The sequence below is a fragment of the Phacochoerus africanus genome, chromosome 4 (assembly GCF_016906955.1).
Source record: "Phacochoerus africanus isolate WHEZ1 chromosome 4, ROS_Pafr_v1, whole genome shotgun sequence".
Classification (NCBI taxonomy): Eukaryota; Metazoa; Chordata; class Mammalia; order Artiodactyla; family Suidae; genus Phacochoerus; species Phacochoerus africanus.
In genome coordinates, this window is record NC_062547.1 from 104365357 (window position 1) to 104386018 (window position 20662).

Here is a 20662-nt window from a genome sequence, read left to right on the forward strand (position 1 = left end):
ACAACTTGGGATAAAAACAAATTAGACTTTCACCTTCTGATATAGACACATGGATATTGAGCACTTAAAATGCGGCTAGTCTGAAATGTGCAGCAAGTGTAATATAAACAGAGGATTTCAAAGCTTAGTCTGTAATAAAGTACAGTATCTCTTTAATAATTTTTATGCCAATTACATGTTGAAATGATAATCCTTTGAATGTGCTGAATTAAACATTTTATTCTTAAAATTAAATCCATCTGTTTATTAATGTATATACTGGAAAGTCTAAAATTACATGCTTGGGTTTTGTCTTGTATTTCTTTTGGACAGTGCTCTTAGTCCATCACCTGCTGGTGCCTTACATATGTTTTACTCAGTGGTGCATTAGTGAGTAGTATCATTATTCACTGACTGATGAACTTTCAAAGACCTTTCCACTTTCATGTTGACTACAAGGGTATGTCCAGTGATGAATTATTCATTTGTAGCACTGAGGAAGCATTTAGTAGATCCCAAGAGGAGTGTTGAGCCAAGGGCAGTTTTTGGTAGACAGGCTTCTGACATCTGTTTCAATCTAAGCATATATCACTCTATGAGAATAAATACTCTCAGAAACAGGCCTTGCTTTTACATGCTCATGGAAAGAGCTGTGTTGAATAGATAATGCTAAAACTGTCTTTGTTTTGTTCTGGTTCATTTTTTCCAGCTTTACTGAGATATATTTGGCATATGACATTGTTTGAGATGTATAATAATTTGATTTGATAATATAGAAATTGTGAAGTGATTATCACAATAAGGTTAGTTAACACATCTGTCATTTCACATAAAACGTGTGTGTGTGTGTGCGCGCGCATGTGATGAGAACTTTCAGGATCTACTCTTTGAGAAACTTGCAAATATACAATACAGTCTCCTTAACTGTAGTTATCATGCTGTAATTACATCTCCCAAACTTATTTATCTCATAACTGGAAGTTTGTACTCTTTGACCACCTCCCCTCGCCTCCCCCAAGCAGCCCTGGCAATCAGGAATCTCTGTTTCTATCACTTTGTGTTTTTGCTTGTTTGTTTGGGGTTTTTTAACAATTCATATATGAGACCATACAGTAGCTGTCTTTCTCTGTCTGACATATTTCCATAGCATACTGCTCTCAAGGTTCATCCATGTTGTTACAAATAGCAAGCTTTCTTCCTTGGTATGACTGAGTGATATTCCATTGTCTGTGACAAAGACATTTTCTTTATCCATTAGTCTATCATTTGACACTTGGGTTGTTTCAATATCTAGGCTATTGTTAATGATTTTACAATAAACACGGGGATACAGATATTTCCACAAGATAGTGTATTTATTTCTTTCAGATATATACCTCGAAGTGGAATTGCTGAATCGTGTGATAGTTGTGTTTTTAATTTTTTGAGGAACCTCCCTACTGTTTTCCATAGTGACTATACAAATTCACATTCCCACCAACTGTGAACAAATATTTTCTTTAACATCTTTAATAGCATTTGAAATCTCTTGTCTTTTTTCAAACGAGTGTTAGGTGATATCTCATTGTGGTTTTGATTTCCATCTCCCTAATGATTAGTGATGTTGAGCACCTTTTCATGTACCTTTAGGCCATTTGAATTCTTCTTTGGAAAAATGTCTATTCATGTCCTTTGCCCGTTATCTAATATCAGTCACAAAAACTAACTCAAAATGGAATAAAGGCCGAAATGTAAGACCTGAAACCGTAAAACTCCAAAAAGAAAACACAGTGGAAAAAAACCTTTACATTGGTCTTGTTGGTCTTGGCAATATATTACCAAGGTATATTTTTGGATATGACTTCAAAGTACAAGCAACAAAAGCAAAAATGAACAAGCAGGACCACATCAACTAAAAAGATTAGGCACAGCAAAAGAAATGGTCAACAAAATAAAAAGGCAAGCTGTAAAATGGGAGAAAATATTTACAAGCCACATGTCTAAGGAGTTAATATCCAAACTATGCAAGGAACTCATACAACTCAATTACAAAAAAAAAGCAATCCTAACTCTGATTCTTTTTTGACACAATATTCTCAATATTTGTAATTGTTATGTTTTAAGGCTGTTACCTTACAGCCAGTGTGATACCCTGCCCAAGGGAACTAAGATATTTTTCATCAGAGAAATAAAATCAAATGGTTAATGAGACTGACACTTGTAGAAATGAAACTGACAGCAAAATCATGGGTAATTATCCAGGCCAGTTTGGCAGGGGAAAATTATTAAAATGCTAACAAGATTAACAATAGATGTGTGGAAAGCCTGGGTGCTCTCTGTCAGGCAAAGATACTGATGTGCTTTGACCACAACTGTCAGGATTAACTCATTTGGCTATTTAGTCCTTCATCAGAATGCTAGAAAGATGAACTGAAACATTGATGCAAACTATGCCCTCAATGCAACTATTCTGATGTTGTTTCTCTTACTCAGTATTTACTTAAAATAGTCTCAACACCAAAATAACAGTTCAATTTAAATAAAATATCAACCAGGATGTATTTATACAGAAACTAAACAAGTATTGGTTTTACTTTCCACATCACTATTTAACCATTCATTTATATATTCAATACAATTAAAATGTATATGTGAGTATAATTGTGTGGATAGTAAAATAATCCTTCAGAATTTATTGATCTTGATGAGCAGGCTTTTATTAAGACCCTTCTATTTGCCGGTCACTAGTCTGGGCTCTGTGGAAAATATAAGAATTGCTCTTCATCTTATATATCTCATACTCAAGCTGTGAGTTTTCTTCTGTCTCAGTGGGAATGGCTCTGTATAGCTCTACATAATAAATGAATTCTTAATTATAAAAAGATATGTCCATCTCTCATTTGTAACATGAAGAATAGAGGTAACTTGGAAAACTGTAATCCATGGAGGATCCTCAGTCTTTAAACCACTCACATTCTATTTTAAACTTTTCCCTGTCTTTTGTTTTTTTTAACCTTAAAGAAAACATGTAAAAATAAACCAATTTACATTATAATTCATTAGGCTGTGAAGGTGTGGAATAAGTTTTATTTATTGTTTTGTCCCTGGCATCCAGTATATATCTTTCTGCATTAGGTCATCAGAATAACTTGTTCCAATTACTGTGAGAAAAGTTGTGGGTGGGATAAGGACATTTGAACAAAGAAAAACATAATGTTCCAGTTAGCTTATAGAAAAACCTATTTTTTATTTGCCCTTTTGTGGTTCTTAAAGCATCTAATAGTCATACAACAAATGCTAAATGACGTAGGGCCTACTTATTAATAAGTGATGAAATGAGTGGGATGTATAATATTGATAATTTATGGCTCTGGTGTGTTACTGAAAAAAAAAACACATTTATTGGTGGATTTTTCTTTTTTATTTCTTTAAGAAGCTTACAAGAACTGCTTAGTTTATAGGTGTGTGTGTGTTTGTTTATATATATAAAAATTTAATGATATATTTTTATATCATAATGTTATAGAAATGATGTTTTCATATCATAAATGTATGATGTATCATAAATATAAAAATATATATTCATTTAGGGATATGTAAGGAATATTAAAGAAGCTTCTATATATTTTATATTTAATATATGAAATGCATATAATGTATGGAAATATATATATAATATATGGAAAAGCTACTATCTTTTTTGAAAAAATCCTGTTATTAAATTGCCCAGGTTATACAGGCCAGTATCTTTGTCCCTCTAAACAGTCCTTCCAAATTGTACTGAAATTTGCCTTGAGGATAAGCTAAGAACTTAATGTGTTTTGTTAAGACCTTGTCAGCTCTGACCGTTATTTCTTTTCCAGCCTCATATTTTCTCTTTGTTCCTCATCTCCATACCAAGTCCCTGTTCCTCTGTTTTGGGGCCTTTGCAACCATTGTTTCTTAGTTAAATCCTACTCATCTTCTGTACAAGAGTTGTAGTCACTTTGAGAACCCTGCCCTGATGGTTTGATCTTTCTAGGTGCCCATGTTGTGCATCTCATATCTAGCCTCACCATAAAACACCATAAAACCTACCATGCTGTCAGTTTCTTTTGTCACTCAAAATAGTACTCTCTCTCATCCTCTGTCATATGCTCAGAGTTGACAAATAGGATCATTCTAATTCAGCACTGAAATAAGTGAATGACAAAAAAACAAATAAAAAGACCCCAAATAATATTTTTTATGGGTGTAAATGGAAGAAGTCAAAATGATTAAAGTTCCTTATGAACACCCATAGAAATTGACTCTTCTATGGCAAATTTATCCTTTTATTCTATAGGTCTCTAGAGTAGCATTATATTCTGTCTATTTTTTTGTCAGCACTTCCCACATGTTAATATATTGGCATCCTAAACTATAACATTTTATTACAAAAAGTCACTTTGAGTTGTATACCTTTCACTTGTTTATGAAAGTACTACATATTTTTTTCCTTTGGGGAAATGAGTAATTTTCTCAGCTACAAAAAGAGTATTATCTTCCCTGGAGCATTAGTTTCATCATTCCAGTTTAAAGAAGTTTTCACTTCTGGTTATAGCACCAGATGTTAAAATTCCTTCATTGTGTAACCATCTGAAACATAAGTAGATATTGACCTCAATTTTTGGAATTTGTTTTTGAGAAAAATATTGTAATTTATATCACAAGTCACATTCACAAATCAATCCATGGAATAAATGAAAAGAAAATTGTAGTTATTTATGTTCATGTACCCTTGAAAATATAACATAATATAAATGCGTGATTATATATGTATCTGGGTGTAAAATATTTATGTTATTACTTTTGCTTGTTTCAGGTATCTGAGATTGTGTAAGTCTGAAGTGATGCAATATAGAGACTATTCTTTAGAGAAATTTATCAAAAGGAATCTGTCTGCTACTAGCTACCTTTGGAAGGCTGATACCATGCAGGTGATTTGAAGAGAAAAAGCTGCATCTTCAATTAAGGTCACAAGCTAATGAGCAGATCCAGATTCTGTCTATACTAGGTTTAATCATGTCCTTTCAAAGCTCCTGTCTATCTGAAACCTCAGAATGTACACTTATTTAGAAATAAGTTTTTTGGACGTATAAGCAAGTTAAGATAAGGAGGTCATAATGGATCAGAGTAAGGCCTGATCCAATGACTGACATATTATAAGAGAATTTTGAACACAGAAATGCACAGATGGAAAAGGCAGAAGGACATGTGAAGATAGAGGCAGAGTTTGGAATGATACAGCTACAAGCCAAGGTGGAACCTCAAAAACTGAAGGACAGGAGCCAGTAAATAGTCCAGAAAGGATCCTCTCTTAGATCCTTTAGAGAGAACATGACTTGCAGACATTTTGACTTCAGACTTTTAACCTCCAGAATTGTGAGAAAACAAATTTCTGTTACTTTAAGCCTAGGGTTTTATTTGAAGCCATTGTACTGTGGTATGGCAGCCCTAAGAAACAAATATCCTAGAGCAATAGGTAAAAAGGAGAACTGATTTGTGAAGATGCTTCAGGCAGTCAGAGGACAGACTGAAATGGAGCTACATAAGGGCTTCCTGAGGACTAAAATATCACTGAGAAAGATAAAGAGTGCTCAGGGTCTGTGGCAGGTGAAATCAGATTATCAAAATAAGGAAAAGTAATTTCTGATATTCTTTGTGACAATCCATTTCTTATCTCCGGACCTGTAGAGAGAGAAGGAATGGAGTGTGAAATTGGGAGCAGGGATAAATAACAGGTATTGCAACAGGTTTCAAATTGTGTAAAAGATGTTTTTAGGTTGTACCCCTTAGATACTCAAAGAGTTGATTATGAGAAGGTAGCACACATTCTTCAGTATTCCTTTCAGATAAAATTTGAATAAGAAATTAGGGTTAAAAAGAATTTCGTGTATTAAATGTTATATAAATGCAGTTTAGAATCAGTTGTGCATAATGCCATGTTTGTGAAGCTTAAGTTTCTATGCTTCATATTTGATCGCTTATTTATTTATTTTTAAGTCTTTTGAACACTTTTATTGAATTTTAATTTCCCCAATAAATTATTTTTTTTCTACTGTACAGCATGGTGACCCAGTTATACATACCTGTATGCATTCTTTTTTCTCACATTATCAGGCTCTGTTATAAGTGACTAGACAGAGTTCCCAGTGTTACACAGTAGAATATCATTGCTAATCCATTCCAAAGGCAATAGTCTGCATCTATTAACCCCAAGCTCCCAATCCCTCCCACTCCCTCCCCCTCCCCCTTGGCAACCACAAGTCTGTTCTCCAAGTCCATAATTTTCTTTTCTGTGGAAAGGTTCATTTGTGCTATATATTAGATTTCAGGTATAAATGATATCACATGGTATTTGTCTTTCTCTTTCTGACCTACTTCACTCAGTATGAGAGTCTCTAGTTCCATCCATGTTGCCGCAAACGGCATTATTTTGTTCTTTTTTATGGCTGAGTAGCATTCCATCATGTACATATACCACATCTTCCTAATCCAATCATCTGTTGATAACTTTTTTAAAAGAATATTTCAACCTTGCCTCAAATTAAGTAGGAGAACTTATTTTACTCCTCTTGGAGAGTCCTCCAACTTTCATTTCATCCACTATCCAGGTAAGAGAGTAAAAGGAGCTTTTTCCACTAAAGAGACTGTAAGAGCAGTACAGTTGCAGGAGTTCCTGTCGTGGCACAGTGGTTAACAAATCTGACTAGGAACTGTGAGGTTGCAGGTTCGATCCCTGGCCTTGCTCAGTGGGTTAAGGATTCAGTGTTGCCGTGAGCTGTGGTGTAGGTTGCAGACGCGGCTCGGATCCTGCGTTGCTGTGGCTCTCGCGTAGGCTGGTGGCTACAGCTCCGATTCAACCCCTAGCCTGGGAACTTCCATGTGCAGCAGGAGCGGACCTAGAAAAGGCAAAAAAAAAAAAAAAAAAAAGACAAAAAAAAAGAGCAGTGGAGTTTCAGTAGACATGAAAGTGGTACGAGAGGGTCAAACTTGATGTGAGTTTTATTGTTTAATCACCACAGGCCTGAGGTTTTCCCTTGCACTTCTGAATAGCCAGATATCAAATGCTTTTTATTTTCTTTAGAGCCACACCTGTGGCATATGGAGGTTCCCAGGCTAGGGGTCCAATCAGAGCTACAGCTGCCAGCCTACATCACAGCCACAGCAATGTGTGATCTGAGCCACGTCTGTGACCTACACTACAACTCACAGCAATGACGGGTCCCCCACCCACTGAACCTGAGAGAGGCCAGGGATGGAACCCACATCCTCATGGATGCTAGTTGGATTTGTTTCCGTTGTGCTACAACCGGAACACCTCAGATGCTTTTGATGGCTTTTATAGCCCAGTGATTGCCCCTTGCTGCTTGATAGTAAAAGAGTAAGAAGTACACTGATGTTGGCAAGTGTCTCATTTCTCCTTGCTGTCCAAGTGAAGATATGAAGAATGACAGCATGTGCACTCATCGTAACATACCTTATCTGCCTTATGCTGACAATTCACTCTGATTAGAATCATTAGAGTTTTGCCATTTTCCTGTCTGGGTCTGAAATGTTCTAATTAGTTTAGCCTTGACTGAATATTCCATAATCTCATTCAAATCCAAGGAACCACTTTTAAAGACTTATCCTAACATAGTTCTTCTTCGAAAGTCTTCCATTGAACATGGACTTGGACTTCTTAATCATCCACTGCCAGTCCCTGGGCATACCCAGGAGACCTAAAAATGAACTTTACATTTCTTCTTCTCTTGTTTGTTATCTCTTTGTCATCAGTGTGACTTTTTAATTACCTAGTGTCATAGAGAGAATAGAGTCTAACTAGCCCATTATTTAATAAATTGTGTATATATCATAGATGGAAGAAATGCAACCTTTGAAGGAAAAAATATTAGGCTTCTGAATATCCTAATGAAAAATTGTCCCTCACTAGGACATGTGTTTCCTAAAGAACTCTATTGGTTTTTGAACTGATTTTATGTAAAAAAAAACATTTAATCTAAAATCAGTAGGTACTAGAGTTCCCAGAAGTTCTAGCATTCATGTAATAATAAACTCATTTATAGCTGATAAAACCCAAAATTGAGGAAAGCGAAGGGACAGATTTAACCATTCCCTATTTTGTAGGCATAAATATCCCCTAGACACACTTCTAACATGGCACTTCATTGAACTTATAATTTATAACAGATTAAAAGCTCTGAAAAGCCAGGGGCCATATCTAGAGTCCTAAAAGTTTGGACAGTACCTATCTACTACTTGTGTCTTGGGAATGCCAACTAAATATTATTAAAATGTGAGTATGTTGTTCTTAAAATACCATTATCTTCTATTTAGAGAAAGAATACCTAAGAAAAATGAACAGTGAACTCTCAAATGCCACAAATTTCCTTGAGAAAAATTAGGCTATCTGATGATAAACATAATGTGTTTTGGTACTATGTATGAAATAGTTATTGCTGTAGGGATTGGACTAAATAATCCCTGAAAAGTATATTTAAATATTAGTTTTTAATACTTTAAAGCTTTTTTGCATTATATTTTATATATTATAAAGATCTAACACCATATCAAATGGGATTTATCCCAGGTATGCAAGAATTCTCAAATATCTGGAAATCAATAAGTGTGATATACCACATTAATAAATTGAAGGATAAAAACCAGATTCAGAAAAAGCTTTTGATTATGTATTAAATTTTTTTACTCATGGGTTACTATTAAATATTCCATGGAGCTCCCTGTTCTATATGGTAGGTCCTTGTTATCTATTTTACTTACCTGTTTTACATGTGGTAGTATGTATATATTTATCCCATCCTCCTAGTTTATCTTTCCTACTTTCCCCTTTGGTAATCATAAGTTTGTTTTCTCCCTATGTGGGTCTGTTTCTGTTTTGTAAATAAGTTTATTTGTATCATTTTTTAGATTCCACATATAAGGGATCTCATATGGTATTTGTCTTTCTCTTTCTGACTATTTCACTTAGTATGATAATCTCTAGTTCCATGCATGTTGCTGCAAATGACATTACTTCATTATTTTTGATGGCTGAGTAATATTCTTCCATTTTGTGTATTTGTGTGTGTGTGTGTGTGTCTATTTGGCTAGTATAAATAATGCTGTAGTGAACATTGGGGCGCATGTATCTTTTTGAAATATGATTTACTCTGGATAAATGCATAGGAGTGTGATTGGTGGATCATATGGTAACTAATTTTAAAACTTTAAGGAACCTCCATGCTATTCCCCATAGTGGCTATACCAATTTATATTCCTGTCAACAATGTAGGAGGATTCCTTTTTCTCCACACCTTTTCTAGCATTTCTTATTTGTAAACATTTTGGTGATGGCCGTTCTGACCAGTGCGAGGTGATAGTTCATAGCCGTTTTGATTTTCATTTCTTTAATAATTTGTGATATTGAACATTTTAAAATTTATTTTTTATGTGCCTGTTGGCCATTTATATGTCCTCTTTGGAGAAATGTCAGTTTATTTATTTATTTTGTTCATTTATTTCATTTGTTTTGTCACACCTGCAGCATGTATAAGTTCCCAGGTGAGGTATCAAACCTATTCCACAGCATTGACCCAAGCTACAGCAGTGATAATGATGGATCCCCATCCGCTAGGCCACCAGGAAACACTATGTCGGTTAGATCTTCTCCCCATTTTTAATTGGGTTGTTTGTTATATTGATATTGAGCTGTATTAGCTGTTTGTATGTTTTGGAAATTAATCCCTTGTTGGTGGCATCATTTGCAAATATTTTATCCCATTCTGTATGTTGTCATTTCATTTTGCTTATGATTTCCTTTTCTATGCAAAAGCTTTTAAGTTTCTTTAGGTCTCATATGTTTATTTTTTTATTTCCCATACTCTAGAGAATGGATCTGAAAACATATTGCTGCCATGTATGTCAAAGAGTATTCTGCCTGTGTTTTCCTCTAGGAGTTTTGTAGTATCCAGTCTTACATTTAGGTCTTTAATCCATTTTGAATTTATTTTTGTGTATGGTAATAGATAATGTTCTAATTTCATCCTTTTACATGTAGCTGTCCAGTTTTCCCAGCACCATTTATTGAAGAGACTGTCTTTTCTCCATTGTATATTCTTGCCTCTTTGGTTCTAGATTAATTGACCATTGGTGTGTGGGTTTATTTCTGGGCTTTCTATCCTGTTCTATTAATCCAAATTTCAGATTTTGTGCCAGTATCATACTGTTTTAATAACTGCAGCTTGGTAGTATAGTCTGAAGGCAGGAAGTCTGATTCCTCTATTTCTGTTTTTCTTTTTTTTTTGTCTTTTGTTGTTTTAATTGTTGTTGTTGTTGTTGTTGCTATTTCTTGGGCCACTCCCATGGCATATGGAGGTTCCCAGGCTAGGGGTTGAATCGGAGCTGTAGCCACAGGCCTACGCCAGAGCCACAGCAACGCGGGATCCGAGCCGTGTCTGCAACCGACAGCACAGCTCACGGCAACGCCGGATCGTTAACCCACTGAGCAAGGGCAGGGACTGAACCCGCAACCTCATGGTTCCTAGTCGGATTCGTTAACCACTGCGCCATGACGGGAACTCCCAGAAAATCCATATATTTAAGAAAGGTATAAATATATGGATTTATCCTCTAAAGTAACCACATTTATTTAATTTGCCATTTATTCTTCCAGATTAAAAATAGGCACATACTACTGCGTGTATATATTTCCTTTTATTTATGCAAAAGTGAGCATGCACATATCCTGTTCCACACATTGACTATTTCACGTAATAACACTTCTTATGACTCTTACCATATACTACAAATAGTTCTATCACATTTTTCAAGGCTTCATTTTGCATAATTTTCCATTACATAAATGTTTCTTATTCAAGCAACTCTCTATAATAAATCATTTTTTCCATTTCCATTAAACCCACGCCTCCACAGTGACCTGAGCCAAAGCAATAAGCTTCTTAACTCACTGCACTACAGTGGGAACTCCCAGGATCTGTGCTCTTAATCACCCTAACATATTGCTTAATAGTACAGGAAAGAGTAGGTGTTACCAACTCTTAAATTTCAACTAATATGACAAGTCAAGGCAGTAGGTCCTTATGAGTTACAATAAGTGATACTAAGTATATTTTCATGTTTTATTTATCACATATAATTCTTTTCTTGTAAACTACTTTGTCATATATTTGCATGGTTTTATATTGGGTTATTCAAGTTTCTTAGTAATTCTTACCAACTCAAAAAAATTAAAGTGCTACTTTGTCATATGTGCTGCAATAAATTTTCCACGGAAAAGTATGTATGTCTTTACACATTTAAATTTATTCACTTTTGGTTGCTAGATTTAATGTTCTTCTTGAACATTTTGCTATTTTATTCTAATTGCTTCTATTGTAAGGATTATAAGAGCTCAGAGAAGGGAGAAATGATTCCTGGCTTTTGTAATTAGAAAGAAAGGTTGCATTTAAGGTAGTCCTTGAAGGTTAATAAGGTTTCTATAGACTGAGAATAGCTGAGAAGAGGAAAGCAGGTTGGTAAGAAAGGCCATACATGGATGAATAAATAGCAGATCAGTCTGCCTCAGGCTAACTCTCTGGGTGAACAGAGAGAAATTGATCCCTGATTGAATGGTTACCGTTACTCTCAATGCAGTGTCACTGGACATACCCATCTGAGGCCTTGCTATTTCTCACTTTTATTGGCTTCATTTGTCTAGAAACATAGAAGCCTAGAGACTGGGGAATGTATGGTAATAATATGCAGAAATTAGTTCATGAGCACTAAGAAAATCCCTACTATCTCCTTAAGTTTTTTCCCTAAATCACCTTTATTCTAAACAAGTACTAAAAACAAAGGACAACATATGACATAAAATTCAAATTCTCCTGCAAAAATGGCAGTAGCATGATAAAGTGACTTTCCTATAGTCACTTTATAGATGAAGAGACATCATTTGGGACTTTTTTCCCTATCCTGATATTTGTCGATTTTAATATCCATGACTGGTTTCTAGCATGCTCTGTTCTATTCCATGTCTGAAAAAATAAATAAAAGATTAGGAGACCATTATTTGTTTGATCAGTTTGCATGAGTCCAGCTGTTAGAACATTGAGTATGAATTTAGATAAGGGGAAAAAAATGGCCTCATCTGTCCCAGCCCTCCTATTGTGTTGTTTTACCAATTATTGTTTATGGGCAAAATCAGATGGAAAAAATGTTTGGCAGCAGGAAGCAGCTGACAAAGGGAAAATGAGCATAGTTAAATTCTAAAAGCAAGTTGGTTTAGCTTTTATTCATAAATTCTCTGTCTTGTTTCCTTTGCTTTTTTCTTCCTCTGTCTTCTGATTGTTCTTAATTTCCCTTTTTCTCTTTTTAGTATATAAAATATCAGTCAAAACATTTTTTCCCCCAGGGGTGGAGGCAATGGATAATTGTTGAAATTGTACTTTTTCCATTTTAAAGCTTCTCTGAGAATTGACCAAGTTTGAGCTTGTTATAAGTTTTACTGGACAGCTCTTTATACAACCATTCATACACAATTCTCTAATAGGAAAAAAAATAGCATCAAATAAAAATCTAAAAACATAACTGTAGATAGAAAAGATTTTGTTGCATCTGTGAAAAAAGAGTATTTAATTGGAAAAAGGCAGATGTGCATAAACCCAAGCTGCTCTCTAACCCTTTGCGAATTGAACAGCCTTACTGAGGTGTTGACGCTGGCCCTGGGGAGTTCCCACTCTGAGTGCAGAGCCAGATACAAATGTGTTTTCAGTCAAACATAATTACTGGAGAATACAAACACAATGTTTGCCATTCAAGACCTTTGCAACATGAAACCCCAGATTAGCTTGCACTGCAGGCCTTTTGAGTGAAGATCATTCTGGAAAGATTTTGCAGGAATGATCGTGTAGCTAATCAGATAGAGGAATCTGACTCCAGAACTAGCTGGCAGCTTCTCTTTTTCACAAGCACCAGCCACAGCTATTACATGTTTTCCTCATTAATGTGACAGAGGTAAGCCAAGAGGGGGGTATTATCTCTATCTTTACTGTGATATCAGTGTTATGTTTAATATTTTGGGACAGAGGATTAGGTTCATTTTCCAAGGAGGGATTTATACAATAATAACTTAATCTGTGTTTAATAAGGTTTTTGTTCTTTTGTGTTCGCTGTAATGTGGAAGTAATTTCAGTCTGCCTACACAGGGGTCCCCACTGGCTCACGTCACAGCAGTAAGGTATGTATCTGCAGAGCTCCAGCCAGCGTCACACAGTGGAACCCATCATCTCTCTTTCCACATGGCTGACTGCCTCTGCAGATTGGGTTTAAACTGATAGAGCATTTCTTCCCCATCTGATAATGCTTATGCAACTGGGTTTCATTATATTAATAGTTTACTAATCTCCATAAAACAAACTCTTTCCAGAAATACTCTGTGGTTTGTACTCTACTCCATAATGCTTATGTAGTAGTAATAGGTTAATTTCCATGTTATTTGAACAATTAGTATGTTTACCTTTGAAATATATATGTGTGCGCATATATATATATATTATATACATAAAACCATATGTGTATATATACATGCATTATGTGTCTGTCAAAAAGTACTGTGGCACAAAAGTAAATATCGTGGTAGATCCTAATGTTAAATTTGTTAGACTTTTTAAAATACTGAAATTTCTAAAAGGAACATCATTAATAATTTAGGAATTCCATTAAAATGATATTGCAGATTGAGTTCACTGCTCTGCTTGTTAGGAGATCTGAGCTCTTATCTAGTCAAATATTGGTTCTACAACATGGAGTAAGTTAAACTCTCCAAGCCTTCATTTTTACTGTGTACAATAAGAGAGTTGAACTAGCTAATCTCTGAGCTGTCCTCTAGGGCCAAAGGGCAGTGGTCACGACCAAAGGTATCCATTAATAAACTTCCCATACACAAGTTCCCAAGTTGATGGAAGAAATGCAATGCTTCTAGAGGAACACTATACTCATGAAAGTTAAATTTAACACTACAGGACTCAAGAGCGAATAAATAAATCAGTAAACACACATATTTGGAGTTTATAATTTGTCAAAGTTTATTGGACTTAGAGGCTCTCTTTCTCTCATGCAAAACTTTATATTATTTTTGATACATGGCATAAAATCCATGTCCCTACATACATAAAGCTAAAGACTGCTTTACTTATCTATTCTGCATAACAAACTTCCCCCAAATTTAGCACCTTAAAACAATAATAATTTCATTTTGCTCACAAATCTCAGTGTCAGAAACATGAGATTGGCTCACCTCTGTCTCAAGATGTCAGGAATCTCACTTGGGATGGCTCAATGGCTGTACCCCGGCTGGGATTCCTTACATGGGACCATGTTTGCGTGACCTTACTTCTTGCAGTTGGCTAAGGTTTGTCACTCCCTTGGCCTTAGGTGGTAGCTGTTCTGGCTGGAAGAGCCAAAAGGCTTCTCTGACATGTTTGGTGATTTGGTGCTTCTTCATGTGATCATTCTTTCACTCTGTGAAGGGGGTGAGGGCTTCTCACAGCAAGGCTGTCTCAGAGTAGTTAATTTTTTTTACTTACTGACTGCCTTCCAAGAAGGAAGCAGAAGTCACCTATCCTGCTAAAGATTAGGCTGGAACTAACATAATGTCACTCCCATCATATTCTATTAGTATTGTCAGAGTCGGTGAGTAAAAGAATGAAAACAAATACAGTCTTCACTTCTGGATGGTAGGAGTGGGGAAGAATTGCCATGGTAACTACTTCTGATTGGTTATTCTTCTAGATGCAGAAGATTTGTTTGGATTTTTTATCAATATGGATATCTTGTCTTTTTTAGTTATTGGCATCTTTAAACTTCCAGATTTTTCCTTAAGGGATATTAAATCAGAATTGGGGTATAATTCTGGCTAGGCTAGTCAACAGGCCAATCATATAACTTGTTTCAATAGCTCAATATAGGCACAAGAATATAAAGTGCTTTCTGCATTAGAAACTTGTACCTTGACACCAAAGTTGAGAACATCTCATTTGGAAAATCTCTAGAGCCTCACTACTGATAGATAATTAATCCTGTAGAAGCCCAGTGTGATAGTTTGCTAAGGATGCCATAAAAAGACACTATAAACTAGGTAACTTAAACAGAAATTTATTTTCTCACAGTTTTGGAGGCTAAAATTCTTAGGCCAAGATGTTAATAGAATTTTTTTTTTAATTTTTTTTTTTCTGAGGGCCATGAGAAGAGAATGGGTTCCAGGTCTCTCTCTCTTTGGCTTATAGATGGTCCTCTTCTTTCTGTGTCATCATAGCTCTCTCTGTACACCTCTCTGTCAAAATTTCCTCTTTATATAAGATACCAGTCAGATTAGATTAGGTCCCACACCAATGACCTCATTTTAACTTTATTACCTCTATGAAAACTTTATCTCTAAATATGGTCGCTTTCTGAAGTACTGAGGATTAGGATTTCACCATATGAATTTTAAGGGGGCAGGAATTCAAACCATAATACCAAGTAACACTATACTATCTATCTCTTTCAAGTCTCCTATACCTGTGGGCAGCACTTTAGGCTCAATATAGCTGTATTAGGAGGGGTGGAGGGATGAAAGAGAATGAGAGAATAGTGAATGACTATGAATGAATTTAGACTATGTGCTCTAGAAACAGGCTTTACAAAACTGGAGCAAATCTTAACCAATCATTCTCCCAAAACCTTTTGTTTATAAAGCATTGTTATTTGTTTTGAAGGTTGAATGGAAGTTCTCTTTTCTCTTCGGTCCTCTTTACCTAGCTAATTAAAATCAATATGACATGTTGTACTGCCATAAAAAACCTGATCTCCCTACAGTAGTACCCTGCCAGGTTTGGCTGATGGGATTTTATGGATTTCTTTGCCAGTGAATTATTTGTTTTCATATTTTTTAAATGGCTTAGCTGTGCTTAATTTTGCACTGAAAGAATGCCTGATGAGTGATTGTCCAGCACTCATCAAGCTGTGGTGTGCAAGCTGGCAAAGGATGTTCACAGTACAAACAAGCCACCTTATGTGCAGCCAGCTTGCTTTGCCTATGTCACTGTCAGATCCTCTCATAAGTCTTGTCCCAAGGAAAAAATCAGAATGATATAGAGAATTCAACTATAATGAAATTAGAATGATGTTCAGCACCTCAGGGAATTTTGTCAGGGTATAATCATACATTTGGGTCAAATATTATACTTAAGACCCTATTAAATATTCTAAGGAGAAAGATGCTGTAGTGATTCTGTAGTTGGTAAAGTCCATTATTGTAGAGAATGTAAAACAGTGTTTTGTGAAATAAATGTCCCAAAGTTTATCATTTACTTACCATAGGAATATGCTTCCAATTTACTGAAAACATCTATAGCATTACTTACTTATTTAGAAAAACATTTTTACTAATTATTTTGCCAGTCTTTTGAGTCCTCTGTTCCAAGATCTATCAATAGATTGATGAATTCAGGGAAACTGTATCGTTATGTTTTTAGCACATTGTTATATGGGGTTCTGCATGTACTTAAATGAAGCTATTGCTCCAACATTAGTAGGATATCCACTTAATTTTTTTTTTACTTTTTTCATTTATACTCCAAACCTTAAGCCATCTGTGGCCGACCATCCATATTTACTAAGTAGATGTTGGGATGAAGAGTGGAATGTGACAGTAACTGGTCTGGTTAAAATGATGATTGAGCCCATGACCTTTAACCTCAGCTTTGTAGCATTGTCCTAAAATTGGCCATAGGGCTAAGATGTTTGACTATGGATCAGTTTCATTTTCTGAGTGGTATTACTTTTCTTTTTCTTTTGCTCTTTAGGGCCACACCCACGGCATATGGAGGTTCCCAAGCTAGGTGTCAAATCAGAGCAGTAACCGCTGGCCTGCACCACAGCCACAGCAATGCCAGATCCAAGCCGCATCTGACACCTGTACCATAGCTAATGGCAACACTGCAACACCGGATCCTCAACCTGATAAGCGAAGCCAGGGATTGAACCTGCAACCTCATGGTTACTAGTCAGATTCATTTCCGCTGAGCCACAACGGGAACTCCTGAGGAGTATTACTTTTCAACCCAAGAAGTTATTTGCAAGCAATATAACTTTATTAAAAAAACTCCAAGTGTAAGGTAATAATAGGAAGATTAGAAAATAAAATTTATGAGAAAAAATAAGTTATTTAAAATTTTATTATCTAATAAACAGCATAACTAAATGTTAAAAGCCAGTGAAAGATAAAACATATTTTAACAATCAAGTTTTCAACAGAGGAAAACTAAGATCTGAAAACTCCCTGTCAGAGTGGGTTGGGTTTTCAAAGCTTGTAAATAATTTCAGAGCAGACTAAGGACAGAGTGACCCTCTGAAAACCTTGCAGAATTAATCTTTCATGATAGTATTTGAAGACTGAAATCACTGTCACTCTTTTAGCAAATAGTCACTGAGTCGTGACAAGCACGGTTCTTGGGGCTGTGGTGCATGGAGTGCTGTATAAGAGACTCTGCCATCGACAAGTCTATTCAACAAGCATTTATTGAGCACTACCTATATAGTAGGCACTATGCCAAGAATGCCCTGGATATTAAATAGATCATTATACAGTCTTGTCCTCAAGGATTTACCTGTTTCATCTAGCAGTTTCTGGGACTTCTAAAACTAAATTTATGTTTACTCAAAGAAGATATTAGCTAAAGAATAGAAATTTTCTGTATTATTTCCCAGCCCTTAGGCAACCCATATCTTCTTTCCCACTTCCCTTCTATATTTTTAATTTATTGCTTTGCATATTTTTGTAACTGATGTTTCTTTTGTATTTAGGAACCTCTTCTTATGTATTGAGGTTTCCCACATTTTGCTGACCTCTTGAACTAAATCATCTCTATTTTGACCACAGTTTTCTCAGCTGTCTTCTGATTCTGGCTCTTAATCTCTGCTTGCTTTGACCCCTCATCTGTATATCCTATAACTACTATCTGCTGTCTGCAAATGTTCTTTTGCAGAAAGCCTAGTTCTGATATTTTGCTTTATTGTGGTACTAGCCTGAGAAATCTTCATTGTCTGATCTACTTGCAAACTGACTGAAATTCCCATTGAACATGTATTTTTAGTTCTGATGCATTAAAATCAATTTTTAGTATATTAAAGAGAAGCTTGCATATGTAAACTAAGAAATTCATCTAATTAATTCGAATAGTAACTTTTCCTGGGTATTTGTTATTGTTGAATTCAAAGTCACCAAAATTTGACATCAGAGTTTTTTTTTTTTTCTTTTCAATTTACCATCAAATATTTGACTATTGTTTCTTAGCCACTGGAATGCTTCTGCATTCCCAGACATCCTATAAATTTTTCTACACTTAGGAGTTTAATATGGTTTGTAATACCAGGGTTCCCATTGTGGTGCAGTGGAAATGAATCTGACTAGTATCCATGAGGATGCAGGTTCAATCCTTGGCCTCTCTCAGTGGGTCAGGGATCTGGCTTTGCCATGAGCTGTGGTGTAGGTTGCAGACGCGGCTTGGATCCCGTGTTGCTGTGGCTGTAGTGTAGGCCAGAAGCTGTAGCTCCAATTCCATTTGACCCCTAGCCTGGGAACTTCCATATGCTGCAGGTTTAGCCCTAAAAAGCAAAAAAAAAAAAAAAAAATAGTTTTGTGATGCCAATTTCTGAACTTGGGTATTATTGAGTTCATTTTTTTTTCCTTACTTTAACTTTTTCTTACCTTAGTACAGAAGCAATAAGTGTTTTATCTATCCCAGTTATATGTAGAGGGGCTTTCTGTAATCACATTAAATTTCCATCTTACAAATTTATGAAAAGAATTCTTAAAAATACTTGCTAGTGGAGTTCCCGTCGTGGTGCAGTGGTTAACGAATCCGACTAGGAACCATGAGGTTGCGGGTTCGGTCCCTGCCCTTGCTCAGTGGGTTAAAGATCCGGCGTTGCCGTGAGCTGTGGTGTAGGTTGCAGATGCGGCTCGGATCCCGCGTTGCTGTGGCTCTGGCGTAGGCCGGTGGCTACAGCTCCGATTCGACCCCTAGCCTGGGAACCTCCATATGCCGCAGGAGTGGCCCAAGAAATAGCAAAAAGACAAAAAAAAAAAAATACTTGCGGAGAATCTCATAACAGTTAATGTCACAGTTACATGGCTGATTTCCAAAGCTCTGTGTGCTCTTCTATACTTAGAGTAAGAATTTAAAAGTCAAACATGAGTTAACTGTTGAGTTATGTCTCTGGTTGCTTTTTAAGTGGCTTGACAGAGAGATTTTTAAGAAAATTGTGTAGAGATATCCTCTTTACAGAGCCTGGGCTTTTCAGACTTTGTTTTTATGAGGTCCGTATTTTCTGCAAAATGTCTTTCCCTAGGTCTGATTTTAAACAAGATTAGTAAAACTAGTTGAAAAAGTAAACATAGTCAGCTAGGGAATTATTTCTTGGCCTGTATGATATTGAAATGTCAGTTTAACTACTTTCTATCATGCTTTTTTTCTGTTATTCCTGCTGCCACAATTTGACTGTGTTAAACTGATTCGATTATTAATTTTTAAAAATTTACAGATGTATGAAATTTTAATTCATTTTTAATGGCAGCAGAGAAAGAACTGGTTGCTCATTAACTTAATGTCTTTACTTCAGAGCCATAATCTAGTCTTCTTCATTGTTTTGATTTTTACATTGAATAGTTTGCTGAGAGCAATCTCTGGGTTACTAGAGCCATGCCTTCATGCACAAACATAATTTTAGAAAAGTATTAACAAGTCACCCAACCTTGATAGATTTTTATTTATGCTCTGTTAATGTATGACCTAGAGTTTCAGTTGTTAAGGGAATTATTTTGCCTCTAAATAGTTGTAATATACCTTTCCTATGACTTTAGGGATTCAGTTATACTAGTAAGTGTTAGTAACGGGCTAATTGCATCAAGCTTTCATATATCATATCATAGCATTTCCCTGCAAGCGATACTCAAAAGAACCTGAAGTTATTGCAGGTCTCTACTGTGTACTTGAAATAAAGCTGTAAAGGGGAAGTGAGCCTGAGTCCACCATGCTAGGCATTATTTTAGGCTCTACAGATAAATTGGTAAACAAAAGAGATTTTAAAAAAAAATGTGTGCCTTCTAGTGCATGTAGGTGGAAAAATCAATAGAAATAGGTGATAGAATGAAAGAAGAGAAATATAGGAAGGAAGGGAGGGAGGAAAAGAAAGGAAAGGAAGGTAGTCAGTAATAAGTGCTAACAATAAAAATAAAGCAGTTGAGGGTGATGGAAAGTATAGAATGATATTAAATTTTTAAAAGAAAGTGAGAAAGCAAGGCCATACCAAAAAAGTGGCATTTAATTAAGTGTGAAAGAAGATGAGGAGAACAAGCTGAGAAGAATGCTCCTGTCATAGGAAAAAGGAAATTCAAAGACTTTGGGGCGGGAGTGAGTCTGGTATGTGTAAAAAACAGCTAAGATGCCAGTGTAATGAGTTTATTAATCTCATAGGTACCAACTCCCTATTTGGAAAATTAGCTACAAGGAAATATCACCACAAATTCTTCAGAGTATAAGAGGGAAAAAAGGCTTTGGTTAGAACTCAGAGCCATTCTTGCCAGCTATTCGCTTATTCCATCAATTTCACGTGTGGATCTACTTTTCTGAAGCATAAG